This window comes from Microtus ochrogaster, unplaced genomic scaffold (assembly GCF_000317375.1).
Source record: "Microtus ochrogaster isolate Prairie Vole_2 unplaced genomic scaffold, MicOch1.0 UNK1, whole genome shotgun sequence".
Classification (NCBI taxonomy): Eukaryota; Metazoa; Chordata; class Mammalia; order Rodentia; family Cricetidae; genus Microtus; species Microtus ochrogaster.
Window position 1 is genome coordinate 14,129,315 of NW_004949099.1, and position 6,957 is coordinate 14,136,271.

The window sequence follows — 6,957 nt, forward strand, 5'->3', positions numbered from 1 at the left end:
TTTTTCTTGCTATGGCTGAGTCAGGAAAACCTCTCTTAAAGGAGCTGTGGATGCCGCCAGCAAAGAGCTATGTTACACTCTGTATTTTTGCATTTAAAATTAAGCTCTCTCAGGTTTTTAAGTGGATTTAGTCCATCACATTGGTACCAGTTGTTGGAAGGAGGGCCTGTTTGTTAGTCCTGGCTGCCTAGCTAGCTTAGCCCTGAAATACCACACAGAAATTGTATTCATTAAAACAGTGCTTGGTCCATTAGCTCTAACTTCTTATTGGATAACTCTTATAGTAATTTAACCCATTTCTATTAATCTGTGTGTTGCCACATGGCAGTGCCTTACCTTATCAGGTAAAATTCCCAGCATCTATCTCTGGCGGCAGGTCCATGGCATCTCTCTCTGACTCCGCTCTTTTTCTCCCAGCATTCAGTTCTGTCTTCCCTGCCTATCTAAGTTCTGCCCTCCCAGCAGGTCAAGGCAGGTTCTTTATTCATTTATGGTAATCACAGCACACAGAGGGGACTCCCACATCAGCTGGTGTGCCCAACCTGCAATCCAATGGCTCCATGCATCTGAGAATAGTGATGAGCAGGGCCCAACACAAAATAGAAAAGTTACTTAGACTATTACAAAATCTTTTTTGTTAGCTTGGTTACATGATCTAGAGCCATATAGAAAGGTTGGGAATTCTGACTAGCACCTCCTAGGACTATATGCAGCTGGGGATGGGGGCCAAAGTGGCTGGAATCTCAAGCAAACATTTAATGACCACACCTAGCTCCTTTTTTTTAAATGAGGGAACATCAATAGCCTGGATTTGCAATGGTCTTATCCAAGCCATCAAAAATGCTCTAATTTCAAGATGGTAGTGGTCATAAGAGCCTGGAGGATGCACCTCACAACAGCCTTCTATTTCCAGTTGCCATGGACTCCACATTTTCTCATTTTTCCAACCGTCGGCTGAAAAATCTTATTAAAAGACTGTGCCTGTGCTAAACATGGTCTGATCTTCCTGCCACCATTTCCTAAACAACAGCATGTAGCAATGATTCATATCACATTTACCTCTTACTAGGATTTATGAGGAACCTAGTGACTTAGAGTACACAGGAGATGTGTGTTGGTTGTGAGCTAACACTGCCTGATTTGATGAAAGGAACTTGAGCATCTGTGGGTTTTGCTATCTCTAGAAGCCTGGCTAACCCATTCCCTCTATATACAAAGTAACAATTAAATATGCTGTATAAGACTACACTCCTAGAGGGATGGAAGCAGTGCTGTTTATTGCTGTGGGAACCCTCGCATCCTTCTCCGTAGGATGCTCAGCATCCTGTCTTGACAATAATCAGGTGGGACACATTATTGCCATTTCTAATAAACGCCTCTGTGAGAGACATTGAAGAAACAACATCTTCCCACTGGGGCCCTCCTGCAACCTTAGCCTCCGCTGCTCCTCTTATCTCCTCCCACACAGTACCTCCGGGCTAACTGCTCCCCTCCTTGATATTAATAAAATCCATACTGTCGCTGCAGTGGAGGCGAAGCCCTAAGAGAAAGTCTTCATCCTCCTGAGAACCACTCTTGACTGATTATCCTGGAAACTTAAACTTGGTTCAATTGCTCCTGCCAAAGGCCACAGGAGCCTGAAACACACTCCCTGAATACCTCTGGCTCCTTTGTAAGCCCAAAACTGCAGCTTGAACTTCATCATGGCAAAGTCGCACCCTCCTGAAAGTTGCATAGCTCGAGTCCCACAGCCAGTCAGCATCCAACCTCCTTTCTGCTCCAGTACCACTCAAGACCTTCTGTAGAGTCAGGTGTCGGGGTACATGCCTTTAATCGCAGAACTTGGGAGGCAGGAGACAGAACTCTGAATTCTAAGTCAGCTTTGTCTACATAGCAAGTTCCAGGACAGCTAGACTACACAGAAAGACCCTGTCTCAAAAGTAAATTAAATTTAAAAAAAGACCCTGTCATAATTGGAAAAAAACGGTCCTGCTCCCCTGTTTATATATTTTCATGTTTAGTCCCCAACTGATGAACTGTTTGGAAAGACTAGAAGGTGTGGCCTTGTTGGTAGGTGTGGCCTTGTTAGTGGGTGTGGCCTTGTTACTGGGTGTGGCCTTGTTAGTAGGTGTGGCCTTGTTGGAGTGGGTGCTACTGTGCATGGACTTTGAAATTTCAAGGCCCAGTCTCTTTCTCTCTTTGCTGCCTGAGGATGAGGCTATAAAGCTCTGAGCTATTTATCCAGCACCACGCTTGCCTGCTGCCCTGCTCCCCACCATGATGACAGTGGACTAACTCTCTTAAAGTATAAACAAGCCCTCAATGAAATGCTTTCTTCTATAAGCTGCCGTAGTCACAGCAATAGGACAGTGTTTAAGACAGACCCTTTGTAGTGTGGGTGCACAGGAGTGGAGACATATTCAGAACCTCTCTTTCTGGTACCTGAATGCGGCTTTTTATTTGGAGATGGGTGTTCACAGCCTGTCTTGACTCATTTTCAAACCCAACACTGGGTGACTTAGAAAAGGAAGTTGATGTGGGTGTGATTCTGGAGTTCGAGGCCAGGCACCTGCATCTGCTGCGGGCCTAAGGTGGTAGAAATAGAAATCAGGAGAGGACAAAGTCATGCACGAAGAAAAGGGCCAAATTCCAAATCGCTAACCCCATTGCCATGATCAAGGCATTGACACACATTCAGAAAGGTCTTGCTCCCTTTACCTAAACCCTCCCAGTAGGCATCACCTCTCACACCCCTGCATGGAGAATGAAGATTTCAACACAGTAGCCTATATGGGACACACACAAAGCACAGCACACGTGACATCAGATTGAGGTCATTATAACGGGTTTTAGTCTGGTAAGACTAGTGTCCCTTACAGAAGAGAGAGGTCCATAGGTGGGTCTGGGGAGATGGCTCCGGTGGAAGGGTGCTTTGCACATAAACCTCAGGACTTGAGTTTGTTCTCCATCACTCATGTAAAAAGCCGGGTGTGGAAGCATGTACTTGGAAGTCCAGAGCTTTGGGGGTGGAGACAGGAGGATTTCTGGAACTCACTGACCCGCCAGCTTAGCCAAATCAGTGAATGCCAGTTAGAGTCTGTCTGAAGAAACAAGGTGGGCAGCCCCTTGGGAATGGCACCTGAAGTTGACCTCTGACCTCCACACTTACTTGCACCCACCTCTGCACAGGCACAGAGGCATTGGCACAGATGAGAGAAGGGCCAGAATGACCCGGATGCAGGAAGCTAACCCTGCCTCGACAGAAGCAGGAAGCACAAAGGGCAGCTGGAAGCAATCAGAAGCTTCCAGAAAGAGCATGAGTCAGCAAACACCCTCCTCTCCAAACCAGGAAGAGCATACACCTTTGTTCTGTTGAGCCCTGCAGTCTGTGCAGCTTGGGTAGGACAGCTTTGTGCATGATTGGTGTAGATGAATAATGGCAAAAGTATCAGTGGGACAGAAGCCTGACTCAGCCCCCTGAAGCCCGGAGCCGAAGAAGCTATACTGCCACCTGTTAATAGTCCTGAAAGTGAGGCTCCTGTCTCCAGCAGGCCGCCCAGGGAAGCCCAGCATCCTCTCTCACAACAGGCCTCTGGGGACCAGCTTTGGAACTGAGAGTTCCTCTCTATCTTTTCTGCCCATTTCTAGATTAATTCAGCTACAGAAAGCCAGAGGTGCCCTACAACCCAGTCACACAGAAGCCAGAAGAGCTTCCTATCAGGGTGTGCTTGTAGCTTGCTTGCTACTAGGTCCCAGGCAGTACTACTCAGCTAGGCTCAGCCATTGCCTCTTCATACACCAATTAAACAATAGTAAAAGCACAGAAAGGAGACTTATTTACTGTGGCCACATTGGGGAGAGAAACCCACACCCAAGTCCATCTTCCAGCTCTGGTGCAAGGTTTAGATTTAAAGAGAAGATAAGGGATATACATATCAAAGCAGTGTTGGTCCAGGTGTATGGAGAGGTTCCAGCTCAAGGGAATAGGAGAATAGTAATAGACAAAAATATTCAACCTCTTCTGACCTCCATGAGTTCACACACAGGTTCATGTATACATGCATGTGCCCGTGCATGCATACACACACACACACACACACACACAGCACGTGCACATGCACACGTGCGCACTCCCCAGTGAAATAAATAAACCTATTTTTAAACCCTGCTTAATGAAATCAATAGCTCTTCTTATCTATCTGGTTACATAATGCCTGGCCAGAGCGTCCTACTTCACAGGATGGTCAGCCAGAGTAGGTGTGGCCTCATGCCTATTTAATAGCCTAATAAAAGAGCCTTCCTGCTAGATAATGTGGCCTGGAGTGGGCTGTTTAATCACAGCTGGTCAATATTTATGAGGCCGGAGGCCCAGCTGTGCACATGACTTATTTACAGGGCAATCCTGGAACCTGTAAGCGTCCCTGTAAGCCTCCCTGTGAGGTCCACCTGTTCCCAGGCCTGGCCCTGGCGAGGCCGCCAAAGCAAGCAGGAGAGAACACTTTCCCTGACCACGCCATTCAAAGGGTAATTCCCACCTTCCTGCCACCTTCCTGGAGCACTAGTCCCTTTTATTCCTTTTGAATAAAAAGGCTGAGGAAGCTTTTCTTCTCTGTCAGCCACAGTGTTCTCTCTGCCATCCCCTCCAGGTAACCACAGCCCAAACAGAAAAATCAGACAGGAACCATATACCCTAAGGCTTCCGGTTTCCAGCATGGATACGTGTCAGAATCACCCAGGGGATGCTTGTTAAAAATGACAAGAACTAAAGCCTTGCCTAGCCTCACTGAGCCAAAAACTTGCATATGAGGCCAGAGATGTGGTTCTTTTCCTTAGCTAATTGGGGTTGGGGTGTCTGGAAGTCAGTAATATTATAACAAACAGCTCTGAGGGCCCCCGCTCCTAGGACCTCAGATTCTAAAAGCAAAGTACTATGCAGGGGTGGATATCCTAACGTAGTCCTACGCAGGGGTGGATCTCCTAACGTAGTCCTACGCAGGGGTGGATCTCCTAACGTAGTCCTACACAGGGGTGGATATCCTAACGTAGTCCTACGCAGGGGTGGATATCCTAACATAGTCCTACGCAGGGGTGGATATCCTAACATAGTCCCACGCAGGGTGGATCTCCTCGCCAGTCTGGGGAACCAGAGCTTGAGGCCTCAGGAGTCTCTACATAGGCAACACAGATGAAAAGAGGGAGCAACTGGCTCTTGGAGATCCTGCTATGTAACCATTCCAGCAAGAGGGAAGGATTCTACAGAGACACTTACACCCCTCCTTTTAGCTATCAGACCACTGAGGAATCTAATGCTTGGGGGAAGAAAACGGTTAAGGCCTGGAACCAATCAGAGGAGGAATGTGTCTTCCAGGAAGGGATTTCATGCAACTCTGACAAATTTCCAGACCCACCTTGTAGGTGACAGGAGCCCAGACAACAACGGGTCAGTACACCGTGGCCCTGACTAGTCAGCTATTGCACAACTTACTCCATGTTTAAGATTAAACGTCAGGTCAGGACCCCAAAATGGACTTCAAGGAAGTGTCACGAGAGGTCTTTATTTGTTCCTCTTCCACATATGACCCCAGTGAATACACCTCTTCCCTATGCTTTCTGCTATTACTCGTCTCTTTAATGGGCCTGTTGAGGACAGGTAGCTGAGCCTGCATTGTTAGGGCATCCAGGACCCAGACTTTGACCTTAACAGCTCCAGTGACACCATACTGCATGGTGTTTGATTATAGAAAGAACAAGTAGGACATCTCTTTATAATGTCCTCAGCCAAGTAATGGAAAATTCTTTCTTTAGGCCTTTACTATTGACATGATGCTTCTTATGAAATTCTGAGGCCTGCAACACACTTCCAATCAATAATTGATCAATCTCAGCATTGCCTTGGGCTAGAGGACCAGGCAGACCTGTATGGGACCGGATGTGTGTTAAGTACATCGGACAAAGCCTATTCCTGATTATGTCTTGTACCTAGAAAAACAATGAAGTCAACTCTGTGTCATCTGGTATAAATTCAGCAGTTTCAATATGCAAGATAACTCTTTCTGCATATTGTGAATCTGTAACTATATTAAGAGGTTCTTTAAAATCCCTTAGCACGATAAGAATGGCATATAATTCTGCCTTCTGGACAGAATTATAAGGGCTTTGTTCCACCTTACTCAATTCATCTGACTTGTAACCTGCTTTCCCTGATTTATTTGCATCAGTATAGAACATACGGCCTCCAGTTATTGGAGCATCACGTACAATTCTAGGAAGAATCCAAGAAGTTCTTTTTATAAGGTTAAGTCTACCACTTTTGGGATAGTTGCTATTAATTTCTCCCAAAAAATTAGCATAAGCTCTTTGCCACGGTTCATTGTCTTCCCATAACTTTTTTATTTCTTCAGTAGTAAAAGGCACTATAATTTCTGCTGGGTCTATACCTGCTAGTTGACGAAGTCTCAGCTTACCTTTTATAATTAATTCAGAGACTTTTTCCACATAAGTTTTTAATTTTTTACTTGGTTTATTAGGTATAAATATACCTAATAACTTGTACTCACCGAAGAACAAAGACACTAAGAAAGGCCCTTTGAGGGTTTGTGAATTCCATGTTATGGTTTAGATCTTGAATGTCCCCCACAATGCAAAGGTTGAAGGCTTTGTCACCAACCCTCAGCGTCCCTGGGAGATGTAGGATCTTTGAGAAGTGAAGCCATGCAGGAGAAATTGGTCCCTAGGGGCATTTCTCTGAAGGGGGATACGGGGACCTCAGCCCCTGACCCTATTTGCTTTGCTTTTCAGCTACCATGAGGCAAACAGCTCTGTCTCCTCTGTAGCCTCCCACAGACCAAAAACAACAGGGCCAGTAAGCCGTGGACTGGAACCATGAGCCAAGACAGTTGGTTTTCCTCAGGGATTTCGTCACAGTGATAGATGCCACAGAACAGCAGAAAACACCTG